Genomic DNA, 20,357 nt, shown 5'->3' with positions numbered 1-20,357 from the left:
TTCTTATATAATATGCAACATAATCAGCAGAAATTGCGTGAGTTTGGTGAGAGGAGGGTGGTTACAGAAGGAAGATTTCTTCCAGTGCCTTTCACGGTGGAAGCGTTCGTAGCATCGCTGCTACGTTTCCTCTTTGCACAGCCATACTTAATCTGTATAAGAAAGACTGAAGCTCGAGTGTCGCCTGTGTTGAGAGTTATTCGGCGTCCAACTTCTTTAATAAAGTTTAATCCTTCATGACCCCAGAACCCACAAGTTTCGATGGCGATGGTGACGAAGTGGTATTTGTCCAAGAGGTTCTTATATTTTCGACTCTTTTCAGATTCTCTACGAGTTGCGACCATCCCAGCTTTTGTGGAACACTATTATTATATGGTTATTAGCACTTTTGATATTTCGTGATCAAAGATATGGAGGAGTCCGTGGCCCAACTAACCGGTTTTTCCAGGAAAATACAAAACCCGTATTCCCTCATTTTATGTCTACAATATCTGTGCAAAATTTCACTTTTCTCCACTTGTTATTACCTTTCGGGCGCCAACTTTCAAAATTTTGGTTCTGGGTTTTTGCTCCCTAAAACAGCTTTACCGCAGAAAATAAAAATACACGTATTCGTTTATTTTATGTGCAGTATCGACCTACCAAATTTTATCAAAATCGGAGTGTTACACTTGGGAAGTGTTACTTGTCAATCATTGTAGAACTATTTTCCCTGTTTCTCCATCAATAAAAATTGTCCAACAAGTAAAGGGTCCAAATGGATGAATCGAGTTGCGGAATGAGACGTAGTGCGAATGATAGAGGATATGGACATATGTATATTTGCAAAAATATAAGGGCTGAACGTCATAAGAAACGGAGGGGGTCAAAATTGATGGGTAGGAAAGCTATGCTATGTTATTGAAATACATCAAATAAACTGTTGAATCATTAAAATAGTGAGAGATAGACAATGCAAAGGGTGATAGTTCAACATATTGACAGAAGAAGAATGGGCAGAGTAGATCACGAACCTCTGGCGGCACCTTGAAATCCATCATTTGCAATCTGTGATAATTTTCGAAATGGAAAGGTAGTGACGTGATATATCAATCAGGGCTAGCATGCTCTCAAAAGTCAATTATGAACTTTAGTGATCGTTATTTGTACTTATTTGTCAGATTTAGGATAATCTTCATAGTTATTTACGAAAATCTAGGAGACTGATACTCGTATGTTGAAAGTTTGGTCTATCACGAAAACACATTTAAGTTGAACATGTCCAAAGCCATGAAAACTAACCTCGAAATTTGATATCCAAGTCGTATATTATTATATCTCACTGTCGAATATCAAATTTCACTGTTAGTTTTCTTGGTTTGTAGATATGTGAGTTATTTCTTGTCCATAATACGACTAATAATGCTAAAAGACTCACAAATCAAATTTAGTTCGTACCTTTAGCATTTCTTACAATCAACGTAAAATTGTAGTTCTTAGCCTTTCAAAATTATGAGCCTTATAGACTCCTTCTTTCTTACAAATATTAGTATCAATATCGGTATCAATATCTTAACGGTAAACCACAGACAAACTGTAAGCAACCCCTGTAAAATGAAATGAAGTATTTCATTTTAACGAACCACGATTATGCTCTTTAGGCTAAGGGAGAAAATGATTGAGGCAAGTGAATGTTAGTGGAATATATGATGGAATGAGAATGTGGAGGGAAATTGAAGTATCCCAAGAAAACCCACACACGATACGATGGTGTCCACCACAAAATTTCTTGGCTGAGGATCGAACCAGAGGCCCCACGTACCAGAGGCAAGTGTTTACCACTGAGTCACCTTGTCTTCCCCCAATCCCTAAGAGACTCGGGCATCCAGTTAAGAATAACTGACATAGAAAAACGTACTTACCATTTTCGCACAAAGGAAACTCCATGAATCTCACATTCTGGCCGTTTGTACTTCTTGTATGTTGGTTTATCACACACATTATTTAGTATATAGATACATGTGTCAGAATCATAGTGTTTCCTCGAAAGTAGGGGCAGGGTGACTTAGTGATAGAGCGCTTACTTCTGGTGTGGAATGAACCTCGTTCGATCCCAGACTATAACATTTGTAGTGGATACCATCGTATGCGTGAGATTTCTCGGAATTATCCTATTTTCTCCAACATTTTCATTTCACAAATTATTTCCCAAGAATTAGCTTCCATCTATTACCTCTCTTTATTATTGGATCGGATTTCAGCTTAGCATCCCTTCGGTAGCAAAATTACATGAGATATGGAGCTACGGATTAAGGTGAGATACGAACTGCTTGCGCTCCCGCCGCGAATCGGAGCCGGGTCTCCTATGCGAAAGTCGCAGACGCTACCCCATAGCCATGCGTGATCTCTCTGTCTTCACTAGTCTGTAAGGCATAACATTTAAACTTTATGGACTTCAAATAATTTCAGTTCTTCCTCGATAGCCAATTCTATATTGAGAGAAAGTAGATCAATCAAATGTGTCCATCTTAACTTTTTTTATAATCTTAATGATGTTCTTGTAACTTTGACCGTGTTCTAAGATTCCTGTTATTTGAAATATCGTATTTAATTGTAGTTAACTTGCCTCGGTCAACGTTTCATAAAATAAGCCCATAATTCTTCAATTTATTTGAAGTGACCTTTGTGCTGCCTCTGTACCATTTCGGGTTGTGCATTAATGGAAGCCATGGCTAAAAATAATATACATTTCCTTTCCCCGACTTCGATCCGACATTTTGTTCTCGAGTTACGGCTGTACTGGGCATTTTTCCGACTGGTTTTTGGCTGGTCATAACGCCAAAAGGAAGCATTGTGCACACAGGTTGTCTTATCATGGTGTCAGGAATGAACTCTCAAACGTTGTAAGTGTAGTTTTGAAACACCCACTATATTTCAATCCTGTTTCTGATTAGTTTCTCTTTGCCAATCAATTTTCAGTATTCCCAGAACAAACCAAAAGTGAACTAAATTCACTAAATCGCCTTCCCCCTATGCTTCCTTCTTGTATAGTACTTATTATATATTTATATTGTAATTGACAGAGATTGCCAATATTGATTGAAATATCTGGTTAAAATTCTATTAGAGGAATTCCCTCTTCAGTATAGAAATTTCCTCCTTGCATCCTAGAGACATTTTAGGCGAGATGGGATTAAGTAAGTTGGGAATTCCCATCTCGCCTGAAATTGTAGACATTCTTATTTTGGAAATATAAGTGGCTGATAAATCGTTAGGCGAGGTGGGATTAGGCTAGATGGGATGGAATCATCTGAAAAGGTAGGGGTACGGTAGGTAGTAGCATGATGTCACGCCGTACCCCAAGCCTATCTTTGCCCATTGTAATTGCTTAGGAAGCGGGAGGACGCCGTACACAGTTTTTTGGAGGTGGGGATAGGGTCCCCTGCGTTCCCACGCACCTTAACTCCTGCTGCTAAGTATTAATTGCTGTGAGGACTAACGAAAAATATTATGCGATAATAATAATAATAAAAATAATAATAATATTAATAATAACAAAGTATCTGAATGATACAGATATTTTTTCATCTTTTATTACAATTGCTGTGGGTTCCCATGAATCTGGTTATATTGTTTTTGTAAGGAATAAAGAGGCTCCAAACAACAATATGATTTGTATAAAAGAAAAAAGCCTTATCAGTTGCTTTACAAAGAACTAGACACTAGTGACCTTGTGTCTGTTTTTTAAACACAATGTTACGAGGCACAGTAGCCACCACGCCTGCGATGTGCTTGCTTTTTTGTTTCAGGCAGCTTCAGTACTAAAATTAAGACTTTGCCTCGGGCAGACACTACTACTCAAGCACCGCTCTATTACAATAACGGCGGATCTGACCTTTCTAATATAAATAAAATAGAGTTTGCTTGAGTGTCTGTCTCTTTATCTGTGTGGACCAGACGAGTGGACGAAAGTTTTCAAAATTTGGTCGCCGATACCTTGGTTCAGGTCCCAGACCAAGGCGAAGCGTCTTTGACTAAATTCGAACCAATAAGGTCTCAGGACAGCGTTAACCGAGACATGTACAAGTAGTAGAAAATGACCGATATTAGTGTAGATTTCATAGTTTTCGCGGTCGCTGAGATGAATGGAGATACTTTCATTAGCGATGATTTTCTAATTCAGCCACCATTGTATGCGGGCCGGGAGTCACCGGAGTGGAGAATTGCGAGACATGTAAAAATAATGGAAAATGACCGATATTAGTCTCAAATCAATAATTTTCACTGTCGCTGAGATGAATGGTGATACTCACACAGACGTTGACTTCCAAATACTGCCCCCATCGGCTGCTGACCAGAGGCGTGTTTTTTTCATAACTTTAACCGGAGAATCATAAGGGCTTTTATCGGAATATGTAAAAGTAGTAGAAAATGGCAGATTTTAGTGTCACATTCATAGTTTTCGAGGTATCGGCTAGAGGCCAGAGGCGATTTTTTCACAATTTGAACCAAGGGGGCGTGAGGTGGCGTTTACCGGGACATGTAAAAGTAGTAGAAAATGACCAATATTTGTGTCGAATCCATATTTATCGGGATTGCTCAGATGTATAATGACAATCCCGATAGTTTTTACGTTCAAATTCAGCCACCATCGGCCTTCCCAATGAAAACAGATGTATATATATATATATATATATATATATATATATATATATATATATATATATATATATATATATATATATATATATATTATTTTGTTTTCCATGTAGTTAACATTAATGTCATAGTAGATTAAATGATAAAATACGAATTAGTAATTCTCTTTTACATTGCTCCATACATACTCTGGAGCAAATCCCGGGGGGATGAAGGGGACATTTCCCTCCAATCTTGAAACTGGGGAGATTGTCCTCCCCAATAAACAGATTTGAAATGTTTTTTTTGACAGAGAAATTTGATTATTTGTGTCCGATCACTATATGGGAACGATCTTACCCGTCCCTCCTCCCAATGTTGAAGACAGATTTGCGCTGTTGCATACATACCTGTCGTTTCTTGTTTCTTCTTGTCAATGAACTCAAAATCCTGGACAAAGCTTGCATAAATTTCTCGCCATGCTTTTTGCTTTTCAATTCTGTTCTTAAGAGAGTCCGTTATCTTATCCCATATGCATATAAGTCTACATTCCACAGGTTCAATAACGGTTAAAATATCGAATGGAAAAATTCCTGCCATCTCTAAAATTCTAAGGAAAACTAGAAAGGTAAGAATGCAATAATACACAACCTTTTCATCCAGTCACTGTACCTAACTGCAGAACTCTATCAGGGGATCGATCCCGGTACAAAGGGGAGGGGGAAAACTTGGATACATAGCTTTGGTCTTTGTTTTCAATTTCCATTCTACGCATTACCTTTTAAAACGGGAGATTTGGGATAGTTTTGAAAGTGAGAGAGAAAATCTGTAACAAGTGAAGCATGAAGTCACATCCCTATTGTTGAGATCACAATCAAGAAAATGCAAAGTGAGTAACTTGTCCTTGGAGCTTTGGAAAGAGTGTTTGATTGTGTTGGTTTCGTTTCAAAATAACAATTCTACTTTGACTTGTCAAAAAATATTGTATTGAATCATTGCTTATGAGTGGAACCGGGAAAAGTGATCTGCACACAATTCTAGTGAAAATAAAAGGAAGTAATAATAATCAGGATTTTTCCATATGCTTATGTTCACAGTATATCAAAATTTGAAAATTACGCTTAAATTAATTTCCAGAATGTATTGAAATTTAAATGCATTAATAGATTGAAAAATATACCATCAAAGTGTGTGTGTGTGAGAGAGAGAGAGACAGAGAGAGAGAAAGAACAAACATTAAAAATTAATGGAAAATAAACAAGAAATTGGTTATCTAAATTTCCTATATTCTATTTGATAATAGCTATTTAGAGGGAAACCAGGACTCTTCAAACTTCACACATTTTATACTTATTTAATAAAGGGAATTAGCTACTCCAAAACAGAGACTGTAAAAAATAATACGCTGTTCCGATGTTGTTTATAGGATAAGATAATAATAATACTATTATACAATTATAATAGAAAAAATGGAAACAACAAAATTCCAAAGAGAAGAAACGAAACAAAAATAAACAGCGCCTTGTCATTCACTCTCTTCATCTAACCCACTGCCGGCCGACATTATCCGCCACATGTGCATCCAATCATAACAAAACATTGCCACCGACAAAATCGGTGTCGGCGATACCGCCGACATTATCGGGGGCTTGGCTGACAGCATCTGCGTGTCGGAGGATCGGCCGATAATATCGGTGGCGTGTGGAAGCTACGATTTGAGTGCATTGATGTAGATTTCACCGCCGATATTATCGATGCATCCACGGATATATCGTTGCCGTGTGCAAACGCACTAAGACTTCTCTTTGATCTGTATGTAAGCTTTTGTCAGTTGATGCAAAAAATAATTGAGTCTGTTCTACGCTCTACAGTTCGAATCGATTTTACAAGATGAACAGACTTCCCTCACTTGAAAACAACATATACAGATTTTCTGAAATTTTCGTACGTTGTTAGCTGCAATATTCCTGTACAGGTAATTATTCGCGGAGATCTTTACGTAGAATCAAGGAAATCTTTACGATCTATGAAGAGAGACAAAACAGACTTTGCTCTTATTTGCTGTCAATCTGCATTCCATCGGTTTCTTTTTCTCCGCGGACAACTGTGATTTCAGGCACGTGACCTAGCGAAGGCAGAGAGAGAAAGAAATCTACCTGGTTAGATTCCTATCTGCTGTTCTGCACTGTTGCAAAATGCAGCCAATATCTTAAACAGCTTTTAAATGAAAGAAAATTAATTTTTAATTAGCGCGCTATAATATTACTTTAGCAAGAAAAAGTAAAAGTGAACATGCAATATTAATACTAATAATCATTTGGCCGAATTTTGAACTCTATAAAATAAATAGTGTTTATAAAAGTTTGGAAAGAAATATGCTATGTTATTATATATATAACGTTCCCCTCGCGTTCTCCCTCAGTTTTACCCCTACTATATGTGAGAATTAATATTTCCCTTTATACTTATTATGGAAATAACAAAATGGATATTCATAATAGTTTTGGTTTTCAAACACTTTATGCAAAGAAGCAAGCATATCTCCATGAAATAAGCATATCGTTTTGTTTGTTTCTTTCTTTCTTGACTCTTCTATCTATCTATCTAGTCGATCGCCTGAAGGCAAAACATTGTACAACAAACAAGCTGATTCGACACGTGCCAACGACAGAATGAAAGTCTTGATCTGTAGTAGTAGTAGTAGTAGTAGTAGTAGTAATGGTAGTAGTATTAATATTACTACATAATATGTTTCGTTAGTTCTCACAGCAATTTATACTTAGCAGCAGGGGTAAAAGTGCTTCGGAATGCAGAGGACGCCGTCCCCCACCTTCAAAAATGTTTATGGCGTTCCCCAAGGTCCTAAGAAATTATAATGGGCAAAGATAGGCATGGAAGACGGCGTGACGTCATGCTGCTACCTACCATTTCCCTACCTTTGGAGATTCACTTTATCTTTGCTTAGCAGGAATTCGATACAAGAATTAGTATGACAGTTACCTTTTATTGATAAAAATCGTAATTTGGCAGTTATTAGAAACAATATTTCTGTGTCTAGAGGTAGAAGAGAGGGGACCATGGAAGTTACTATTGCCACGTACAAAAATGAAACCTGTATTCAACACTGACTACGTATAATTCTAGGATTTTTTTTAAAAAAAAGCGAAATGCTTACACCTTTTCAAAAGTAAAATTAAAATAATTACTAAGAAATACATTCATTGAAAAACTTACGGGTGGCAAGTCCACCGTCTTAAATCCGCTTGAGAGCGTTCGAGTCCAAATTCAAGTAAAGGTAACGCATGGAAGACCCAGGTTCTATTCCCTGTGGGAGTTCATGTGATTCGGAATCGACGTTAACTAGTAGGTTCACGTCTCATATAGCTTCGCTACTGAAAGGGACGTTAATCTCAAAATCAACACAAGAAAAGTTAAAACGATGAGAACGTTTTCTACTGTTTTGGCGTATGAAATTCTGTGTTAAATAGAACTACATACACTATTTGATAATGGAAGTATCGTTAGAAATACAGTATCCAATAAATCAAACTTTTCGAGGAGGGTTTGTCTGAAGATACATACAAATATTGAATATAGTTTAAAAAGGTGCATAATGCAGAAATACTATTTTATCGCGTATGAACTTGAGGCTCCTAGAACAGCAAGTTCTAACCACATATTAACACCGCAGAACCAGGATATGATCAAGGGATGGACTAAACCATAGTTTCCAACTTTACCCAGTGTAATGAAAGTAGAATTGAAACACACTCTATGCACTGTATACCTGAGCGTCATGGGGGGCTGTAGACCCTATAAAATTTCCCTTGGATCGTGTCTTTTGAAACCAACTACGTAATAAGTATCGAGTGCCTACGCTTTTTCTATTAAAGCTCATAATATATTCTATCATAATATAAATTGTCACTCATGTAGTGTGTGCTACTGTAACTTAAGATGCGCACGAGACAAGATTTGTGGCTGTCTCGTCTCGCAAATGTGCTAAACAGCGATGTCTCGACACGAAAAATGTGCACTTCTCTATTGGAAGTGCCGTGACGACTCGAATTTTGTCAGGAAAACCCTGTCTCGATTCGTCTCGTGCGCATCCCTAAATGTAACTCATGACAAAAATGTTTTGTTTTAAAAAAATGGTGGTTGAGGTGGACTCTGCCGAGTAGAAGACATGCAATTTATTAAGTCGCCTCGCAACCCACTAGACCACACACTTAGGTTACACTCTTCACCTTTTTCCTATGCTATCTAATGTTTCGGCTAATCTTAAATTCGCATTGCCGATGCGGGTTTTCTAACAAGAATTATTATGTTGCAACTTAATTTGGATGTAAAATCCTGACTTAATTAGCATTTAAGTACTTCGCAGTGTGCATTAAAATCATGACAGAAATACAGTTAAATCTCAGTTTGAAATTTCATGTCTACCTTGCATCCAAATACTTGTCCCGTCATTTCTTTCAATGTTGGTAGGAGCCGAAAGTTCCAATTGATCTCAATTTTTTGCTTTAATTCCCTCTACTTCTTCATAAAATTTTAAAGAAATATAATTATTAACAAGCAACACTTCTGAAGTGTAATATTCCGATTTTGATAAAATTTGGGAGGTAGATACTACACATGACATAAACGAATAGGTGTTTCATATTCGTAAAACCAAGTAAACCGAAGTAAACGAAATTTTACATACATATTGCAGACATAAAATGAGGGAACACGTGTTTCGTATTTTCGTGGAAAAACGGCTAGGAGGGGAACGGACCCCTCTAAAACTTTCATCAAGAAATATTGAAAGTGATAGTAACAATATGACAAATATGTGTAAAGGACACAAAGAATTGCAACGGAACTTTGTGTATGAACAATATACCAAAGAAAAGAAACACGCGTTTTTTATTTTGTGCTGAAAAACGGTTTCAGGGGGCAAAAGCCATTACCCAAATTTTGAAAGTTAAGGCCCGGAAGGCCAGAGGAAGTGAATCGAAGTGAATGAAATTGTGCACAGATATTGTCGACATAAAATGACGGAATACCTTTTTCTTATTTTTCTGTTAAAAAGAAAACCGTTTAGGTGGGACACACACCCCATCCAGATCTTTGATCGTGAAATATCAAAACTGCTAATAACAGAAGTGCTTGAAGGACATGAAGAATTGGAATGACACATTGTGTAGGGACAATACGCGTAAAATAAACGAATACGGTTTTTCTTTTGTTTTCTGCGGAAATACGGTTTTAGGGCGCGTAAGGCCCCATCCCAAATTTTGAAATTTGAGGCTCAAAATGCAGGAAGAAGTGCACGGAATTGAATGAAATTGTGCGCAGATATTGTAGACGAAAAATTATATAATTGGGTTTCGCATTTCTCTGGAAAAAGCGGTTGAGTGAGACACGGACCTTCTAAACTGTTCATTACGTAATATCAAAAGTGCAAATAAGCATACACAAAAGTTCCTAAAGAATATTGAGAATTGCAACGAAACTTCGTAAAGGGACTATTTGCAAAACAATATATGAAACGTTTTAATTTTTGCGGAAAAACAGTGTTGGGGCCGAGGTCCCATCCGAAAAAAAAGGAAATATAGCTCAGGAAGGAGTGGACCCAAGCAAGTCAAATTGTGTATAGCTATTACATGTAAAATAAGGACTCTCGTGTTTCTCAAGTGTTCCTATCGGTTTTCCTTCAAATTTGGTATATCAATAGCAAACTGGATATAAATCGACACGTGTTTTTCTTTTTGCGGAGAAAGCATTCCAAGGGTTAAATGTGCCTCCCGAAATACTATAGAATAAGCTACACTGTTTGTGTTTGTTGTTACTTGATCTGCCAAATTTGAAGGAATCGGATGGAGACACGATACTTGTCAAACAAGAAAGATCATATTTTACATATCCAATATCTTTCTTTCGCTTCGGTCCACTCCTCTCGCAACTCAACGCCTCAGTTCACTCAAAAGTTTTTTTTCAGGAAAATACGAAACACGTATTCCCTAACCTTACCTCTTCAATATTAGTGCACATTTCATTCACTTCGGTCCCCTTCTTCTTGTCTTTTGTGGTCAAGTTCCAAAATTTTGGACGGGGTTTTCCCCCCAAAACCGTTATTAACCAAAATTAAAAAAATGTATTCGTTTATTTTTGCGTATTGTCCATACACGCAGTTTGATGCAATTCTTGATGTCCGTTACACACATCTGATATACTGTTACTAGATATTTTGATATTTCGTGATGAAAGATTTGGAGGAGTCCGTGCCCCACCTAACTATTTTTTCCAGGAAAATACGCAAACCGTAGTCCCTAATTTTTTGTCTACAATATCTGTCCAAATTTCAGTCACTTTAGTTCACTTTTTACCTTTCAAGCGTCAACTTTCGAAATTTTGGTTTTGGGTTTTTTGCCCCTAAAACCGTCTTTCCGCAAAAAAGAAAACAACACACTCCTTTATTTTTTTCTCTATACAAAAAGTCTTGTTGAAATTCTTCATCTCCTTTACACACATCTGACATACTTTTACTAGCAATTTTCAGTTTTTGTGATCAAAGGTCTAGAGGGGTCGGTGCCCCACCCAACCGATTTCTCCAGGAAAATACGAAACACGTTTTCACTCACTTTATGTCTATAATATCTGTGCACAATTTAATTCACTTCGGCTCACTTCTTCTTGCCTTTCGGACGTCAATTTTCAAAATTTTGGGTGGGAGCTTTTGCCCCCTAATACCATTTTTCAGCAGAACATAAAATAACCCATATTGCTTTATTTCTGGCGTATTATCCATACATTACGTTTTGTTGCAATTCTTCATGTCCTTTATACACTTCCGACATACTATAATTAGCATTTTATTTTTTTGTGATCAAAGGTTGGGAGGGTCCGTGCCCCACAGGACCATTTTCTTCAGGAAAATATGAATACGTATCCTCATTTTATGTGTAGAATATCTATGCACATTTGCACTCACTTCGGTTCTCTTAGTTGTGCCTTTTGGGCTCAACTTGCAAAATTTAATGTGGTGGCTTTTGCCCCTAAAATAGGTATCCCGCAGAATTTAGAAAAACCCATATTCGTTCACTTTCTGCGTATTGTTAATGCACTAAGTTATGTTGCAATTCTTAATGTCCTTGACACACATCTGACATACTGTTATTAGCACTTTTGATATTTTGTGATCAAAGGTTAGATGGGGTCCGTGCCGCACCCACCTCTTTTTTCCAGGAAAATAGCAAACCCATATTCCCTCATTTTATGTCTGCAATGTCCTTGCACAATGTCATAAACTTCGGTTCACTTCTTTTTGCCTTTCCGGCGGCAAGTTTCATAATTTTGGGTGAGAGCTTTCGCCCCTAAAACCGTTTTCCGCGGAAAATCAAAAATATTCATTTATTTCTTGCGTAATGTCCATACATAAAGTTTCGTTGCAATTCTTCATGTCCTTTACACACATCTCAGATACGATTACTAGCACCTTTGATATTTCATCATCAAAGGTTTGGAGGGGTTGGTGCCCCATAAAACCGTTTTCTCCAGAACAATACTAAACCCGTATTACCCCATTTTATATCTGCAATATCTGTGCAAAATTTCTTGCTCTTAGGTTTACTTCTTCTTATCTTTCGGGCATCAAATTTCAAAATTTGGGGGTAAGTTGTTTTGCCCCCTAAAACCGTTTTTGCCAAGAACATAGAAAATCCTGTATTCCTTTATTGTTTCTGTATTATCCATACAAGAAGTTTCGTTTCAATATTTCATGTCCTTTACACGCATCTGAATGACAAACTGTTACTAACACTTTTCATTTTACGTGATCAAATGTTTGGAGGGATCGGTGCCCCACTCAGCAGTTTTTTCCAGGGAAATACGAAACGCGGATTCCCCGATTTGGTCTACAATATCTGTGCACAATTTCATTCACTTTGGTTCACTTCCATTCGTCTTTCGGGCATCAACTTTCAAAATTTTGGGTTTGAGCTTTTGCCCCTGAAAACCGTTTTTCCACAGAACATTTTAAAGAATCTTTTCCTTCATTTTGCGTATTGTCCACACGCAACTTGATTCAATTCTTCATGTCCTTTCACATATCTGACATGCTGTTACCAATACATTTTATTTTTCGTAAACAAAGGTTTGGAGGGATCCCTGCTCCATCCAACTGTTTTTTCCATGAAAATACGAAACCCGGATCCTCAGTTTACGTGTGCAATATCTGTGCTTAATTTCATTCAGTTCGGTTCACTTCTTCTTGCCTTTCGGACATCAAGTTTCAAAATTTTGGGTGCTAGCTTTTGCCCCTAAATCCCCTTTTCCGCAGAAAATTAAAAAAAGCTCGTATTCCTTTATTTTTTGCGTATTTTCCATTCAAAAAGTTTCGTTGCAATTCTTCATGTCTTTTACACACATCTGACATATTGTGACTAGCACTTTTGATTTTTCGTGATCAAAGGTTTGGAGAGTTCCGTGCCCCATCCAACCGTTTTTTTTTCAATGAAAATACGAAACTGGTATCGTCATTTTACGTATAGAATATCTGTGCAAATTTTTATTCACTTCGGTATACTTCTTCTGCTTTTCGGGTGTTAACTTCCAAAATTTTGGGTGAGAGCTTTTTCCCTCTAATAATGTTTTCCCGCGGAAATTGAAAAACAATATTTACTTATTTTTTGCGTATTGTCCATACACAAAGTTTTGTCGCAGTTCTTCATGTCCTTTACACACATCTCAGACACGGTTACTGTTGGGAAATAACTGCTGCAATAAGTACACACATGTCGAAGTGAAGATGTTTTAAAGAAGATAAAACTGAGACTGTATTATGTGGATTGTTTAAATTCAAATTATATAGTTTTTGCTATGATGTATTGAGTGTTTATTCATGGTTCTATATTTTATAAATATATGTTTGTTTATATCATCTTTTACTTGAAATTATCGATTATATTAAAGTAAACATTCATATTTACATTTTGGTACTAATTGGCTTTGGTAAGAGTTTACATATATGGAAAAAATTATAATTCGTTTGGCCTAACTTGTAAGCCAAACGTTAATAGTGAACGATACGGCTAAAATGTATAATACAGTCTCCATCACAAACAAATTTTATACAGGTGTAACAATGGCGCAGTCTTGGAAAAGATCGACGACTTCCAGATAAGATCATGCGAGGATAGGTGCATAAGTAAAGTTTAGTTTGACTGAATATGGCCAAAGGTTGTATCTGAAGAATCATACATCCTATGCAGATGTCGGACCTGTGTGCTCGTTTGGAGCTTTGTGCTCATATTAAAGAGAGCTGTGTGCTCAGTGGAAGCTCAGCAGGAGCTTTTGTAGGAGCTGTGTGCTCAGTTGGTGCTCAGGAGGGGTTTGTAGAGGAGCTGCGTGCTCAGTTGGGCTCAGGAGGAGCTTTTAGAGGAGCAAAGTGGTCAGTAGGAGCTGTGTGCTTAGTTGTGGCTCAAAATGAGCTTTAGAGGAGCTAAGTGCTCAGTAGGAGCTGTGTGCTCGGTTGTGGCTCAGGTGACGCTTTCAGAAGAGCTGTGTGCACATTTGGGGCTCAGGAATAGCTTTTAAAGCAGCTGTGTGCTCATTTGGTGCTCAGAAAGAGCTTTTAGAGGAACTGTGTGCTCATTTGAGGCTTTGTGCTCTGATTAAAGTGAGCTTTGTGCTCAGGAGGAGCTGTGTGCTCAAAAGTAGCTTAGTGCTCATGCATTAGGATGTTGAGGTGCTTCAGAACAGGAAAAGTACGTCAATGAAGAGCTTACCGGTCACAAAAATTGAACGAAACGTACTGAAACGCTATTTGCGACGACCCGAAGAAAGTTTTGGAGTTAACTATATTTGCGGACACCCGGGAAAGATGTTGGGAAATAAGTGCTGCAATAAGTACACACATGTCGAAGTGAAGATGTTTTAAAGAAGATAAAAATGAGGCTGTATTACGTGGATTGTTTAAATTCAAATTATATAGTTTTTGCTATAATGTATTGAGTGTTTATTCATGGTTCTATATTTTATAACTATATTTTTGTTTATATCATCTTTTACTTGAAATTATAGATTATATTAAAGTAAACATTCATATTTACATTTTGATACTAATTGGCTTTGGTAAGTTTACATATATGGAAAAAAATATAATTCGTTTGGCCTAACTTGTAAGCCTAACGTTAATAGTGAACGATACGGCTAAAATATATAATACATTCTCCATCACAAACAAGTTTTATACAGGTGTAACAGTTACGAGCACTTTTGATAATTTATGATCAAAGGTTTGGATGGGTTAGTGCTCCACCAAACCGCTTTTTCCAGAAACATACTAAACCCATATTCCCCCATTTTATTTTTTACAATATCTGCGCAAAATTGCTTTCATTTCGGTTCACTTCTTCTTACCTTTCGGGCGTCAAATTACAAAATTTCCCCCTAAAACCGCCTTTTCGAAGAACATAGAAAATCGTGTATTCCTTTATTTTTTGCGTATTATCCATGCACCACCCAACCCTTTTTTCCACGAAAATAATAAATCGTATTCCCTCATTTTACGTCTACAATATCTGCAGTATCTGTGGGGAGATTCATTCACTTCGGTTCAATTCTTTTTACCTTTCGTGCGTCAATTTTCAAAACTTTGTGTGTGAGCTTTTGCCACCTAATACCATTTTTCAGCAGAACATAAAAGAACCCATATTACTTTATCTGGCGTATTATCCATACAAAAAGTTTTGTTCCAGTTCTTCATGTCCTTTATGCACTTCTGACATACTGTTATTAGCATTTTATTTTTTTCTAATCAAAGGTTTGGAGGGGTCCGAGCCTCACACGACCATTTTCTCCAGGAAAATATGAAGACCGTATCCATATTTTATGTCTACAATATCTGTGTACATTTGCACTCACTTCGGTTCACTTCTTTTTGCCTTTTGGGCCCAACTTTCAAAATTTAGTGTATGAGATTTTGCCCCTTTAAACCATTTTCCCGCAGAACTTAGAAATCCCATATGCGTTTACTTTGTGCGTATTGTCCATACACTGAGTTATGTTGCAATTCTTAATGGTCTTGACACACATTTGACATACTGTTATTAGCACTTTTGATATTTTGTGATCAAAGGATAGTTGGTTGTCCGTGCCGCACCGTCCCCTTTTTTCCAGGAAAATAGCAAACCCATATTCCCTCATTTTATGTCTACAATGTCCTTGCACAATGTCATTCACTTCGTTTCACTTCTTTTTGCCTTTCCGGCGACAAGTTTCATAATTTTGTGTGAGACCGTTTGCCCCAAAAACCGTTTTTCCGCAGAAAATACCCTTCTCCATTTTTTTTCGTATCGCCCGTACGTGAACTTTCGTTGGAATTCTTCATGTCCTTTACACAAATATGATATACTGTTACTAGCACTTTTGATATTTGTTGGTCAAATATTTGGAGGGGTCCGTGCCACCCTAACAGATTTTTTAAGGAAATACGAAGCCAGTATTCCCACATTTTATTTTCACAATATCTGTGCAAAATTTCTTGCTCTTAGGTTCACTTCTTACCTTTCGGTCTTCAAATTTCAAAATTTTGGGGTAAGTTGTTTTGCCCCCTAAAACCGTCTTTGCCAAGAACATAGAAAATCCTGTATTTCTTTATTTTTTCTGTATTTTTCTGTATCATACAAGAAGTTTCGTTTCAATATTTCATGTCCTTTACACACATGTGACTGACATACTGTTACTAGCTCTTTTGGTTTATCGTGATCAAAGGTTTGGAGGGATCGGTGCCCCACTCAGCCGTTTTTCCAGGAAAATACGAAACGCGGATTCCCCAATTTGGTATACAATATCTGTACACAATTTCATTCACTTCGGTTCACTTCCTTTTGCCTTTCGGGCATCAACTTTCAAAATTTTGGTTTTGAGTTTTGCCCCTGAAAACCGTTTTTCCACAGAAAATTAAAAAAATATTTCCCTTTATTTTTTGCGTATTATTCGTACACGCAGTTTGATTCAATTCTTGATGTTCTTTTACACACATCTGACATGCTGTTACCAATACATTTTATTTTTCGTGATCAAAGGTTTGGTGGGGTCCGTGCCCCACTCAACCGTTTTCTCGAGGAAAATACGAAACCCGGATCCTCAGTTTACGTGTGCAATATCTGTGCTTAATTTCATTCAGTTCGGTTCACTTCTTCTTGCCTTTCGGACGTCAAGTTTCAAAATTTTGGGTGCTAGTTTTTGCCCCTAAATCCCTTTTTCCGCAGAAAATTAAAAAAAAGCCCGTATTCCTTTATTTTTTGCGTATTTTCCATACAAAAATTTCGTTGCAATTTTTCATGTCTTTTACACACTTCTGACATACTGTTACTAGCAGTTTTCATATTTCGTGATGAAAGGTTTGGAGGTGTCCGTGCCTCACCCAACCCTTTTTCCAGGAAAATACGAAACTCGCATTCCTTCGTTTTACGTCTGCAATGTCTGTGCACAATTTCATTGACTTTGGTTCAGTTGTTCTTGCCTTTCGGGTGTCAACTTTCACAAATTAGAGTGGGACTTTTATATTAAAACTTACGCAACTTTATGTCCCGTTTTCTTTTTTATGATTTTTCTTTTTTTTTTTGGTGGTGGTGAGGAAAGAAATGCTTTCCTCTGATATCTGTTTCTTGCCATTGACCTTGTTTGAACTGCTGAAGTAAGATCATTTTGTAACTTTTAATGTCATCCAACTCCGTCACGATAATAAAATTGCCATTTTAAACAATTTGTTTTATTTTCTTATTTGCACATTGCCACACTGATATATTTATTACAAAATTGAGGTTTGATCCAGCGCCTTTCGAATTCGCAACCAACCCAACCGCCGAGCTTATTGGGTTGCCTGCTATTGCGGGAAAAGGAGAATTGCAGGTGGTAATGCACTTTTGGAGTCGTGTATACAAGAGGAATGTTTTCGTGGATACCGCTATGGTTTGGTGCTCAAGAAAGCTGTACTGAATAGAGGCAGGCATTTGTTTAGGCTGCCGAAGGAGCATCATGTACTAGATAGGTGCTCGAAAATTTTTCTTCTGGCCTAGGCGTCGCTTCTCAAAACTAGGAGTGGTGGGCGCGGTGGCTCAGTGGTAGAGTGTTCATCTCCGGTGCTTGGGTTCCCTGGTTCGATCCCAGCTCGCGCCGTGTGGACTTTGTGGTGGACAAACACCGTGCTCATGGGTTTTCCCATTTCCTCCCACTTTCTTCATTCCATTATTTCATTCATTTCTCATCATCACCGTCTCCTTTAGCTTAACCGGCATAAGAGTGGGACGTAAAAATTAGATTTCACTCATTTCATTTTAAAACTAGGCACCATAATTATACAATTTCATACTTCGGCCTACATTGGTTAATATTATTTGGGATTTAAATTATTTAGACTCCAGACTCGTATTTCCAATCGCCTTGACTATCTGGTTTTCAAGCCTAAACAACAGGAATATTGGCAGAAATTAATTATGAATTAAATGTATTGTTGCTTTGAAACTTCAACTTTTTCTTTTCAATAGCCTTACCCGAAATAGTATTCTAAGGATACCAACATAAGTTTTAATATTCTTTTTCTCGTCAGCTATGAGGTGATTAATGTTTCGTATATAATGGTATAATTGCAAAAGATTCTATGGTGAAATTATTGCATTTTCTATTTTTCGAGGTCTACAAGAAAAAAAGAAAACAACATAAAACCAAACGTTCGAAGAGTTCTGCCCTTTGTTAAGTTTTGTCCATGTAGATTGATTTTCCTTATATTGTTCTTATTACTCATCCCGACATCACAGGTTACAATTGGTGAATAGTGGAGCTTATCTCTAGCGCGACACAACGGGTTAGTCGTTCGATCCCAGGGCATATGAATTTGAAGTGGACAACATCGCGATCCTAACGTTTCCTTCCACATGGCCATTACACTAATTCTTCTGTAATCATTTGAGTTCCATCGTAGCTAAGCTATTAGGGTGCGTGTCTTTGGCATGTGAAACCTGGGTTCGATTCCCGGCGGGAGCTCATGTGGTTTGAATCCCACTTTAAGTTGTAAGTCCACTCTTATATAGTTTCGCTGCTGAAAGGGACGCTAAACTTAAAACAATCAAATCTTTTATAACCATTCAGTATTGATAATCACCAGTCTTCCTTGCCTACAGAGCATATTCGTGGAACATTTTTTCTGAATTCCGGAATTTTCTAAATCCAGGATTTTTGCGAAATCCGGAAAATCAATTTCTGAGTAAATTTCTGCTTATTGTTTAGTTGTACATGCTTGCGAAGCAGGTCACATGTGTTTTGAAAAGTAGCTCGTTAAGTTGGTGGAAGTCATGACGTCGTCTGTTTGAGTTTCAACAACACAACGAGAAGTGTTGTTCTTTGTGTCGCAAATTCTGTCTAAAGGATTTATGGAATCCAAGAACACACACACACACACATATATATATATATATATATATATATATATATATATATATCTTGTCGACATGACCATCAGACAGAGTTATCGTGTTGGCTTATTGTTATGGCTTTCCCCTTATTTTCTCCCCTTCCCCTCTGCAATTTAATTATCATTGTTTACTTTGAGTTAAAAGTCACTGATCTTCAATTTAAAATCCATTAACACAAACTTTATGGAAAGGAAGAAAGTTCAACTGATTGTGTTTAGAACAAAGCACTTTCTGTTAGTGATAAAATGTAAACGAAGAAGGAAAAGCTTTAATGTTTTACTTTTGTCACCAACACAAAGATCTACTACATGAGAAATCTTTCATTGTCAAAAACTGTCACGTTGAAACGCAGTAGACTTTCTTTTTTGCTTTGAGCAACAAAGAGGTGCGATTTGTTGAAGTTATTTCGTTCAACGCAGCTTTACAATGAACTCTCTCTACCCTAACGCATCTTTCAACAGTGATGCCAATTTAGCATATTTTGGCTAAACCTAACCTATTTGCAGACGTATTACGTAACAAACGCTTGATTTTCCTATTCCTTCTCCCCCCCCCATAGATTTACAACAACACTCTGTAAAAAAATAGTAGCATCAGTTCACATTCTTACCAAAGCTCATAGGTTTGCGATAATTAATTTTATTTACCTTTACCACACAACTGAAATCAGTCGATTGAAGTGTTTTTTTTTTGTTATCAGCGTATTGCCTGGTAGTGTTCTTTAGTGTTCTTTCGTTGTTTGTTGTTTTCTTTTCATTCTGTCAGATGGCTTTGTAATTAGTTTGCACGATCGTGTTGGCGGGTTAGTGCGTTGTACGTTACAACTCTCTTGATTATTGTTGGAGATGTTTTACAAAGCTAGTCTCGTGAATTGTTGTAGATTTCAGTGTACTTGTTCAGTATAGTTACTTACGTTTCAGTGCATGTTTTTACCGTGAATGCTTATTATTGTTTTTTTTTAATTAAAAATGGGTAAGAAATATCTCATCACGTAAGCAAGGAATGAGCCTTGTTTTTCACACTAATTGTGTATTTCAAAGAGAAATTACGCGAAAACTTCGTGTGAATCAGTCTACAGGTTTTCAATGCTTAAGAAAGCAAAAAGAGCATGGATGATAGTCCGTCAGAAGTAAACGTGCCGAAATAAAACGATGTCTCCTCGAATGGATCGTAACATAAAGGACATGGCACTAAGGAACAGAGGAATGAGTTCATGCCAAATTGCAGTTAGAATCCAGCAGGAGGTAAGTGTTATCATTAGCCATTCTATTGTAGTGTTCC

The sequence above is a fragment of the Thermobia domestica genome, chromosome 7, assembly GCF_964235325.1.
Source record: "Thermobia domestica chromosome 7, izTheDome1.hap1.1, whole genome shotgun sequence".
Lineage (NCBI taxonomy): Eukaryota > Metazoa > Arthropoda > Insecta > Zygentoma > Lepismatidae > Thermobia > Thermobia domestica.
Note: the sequence above shows the minus strand (reverse complement) of the source record.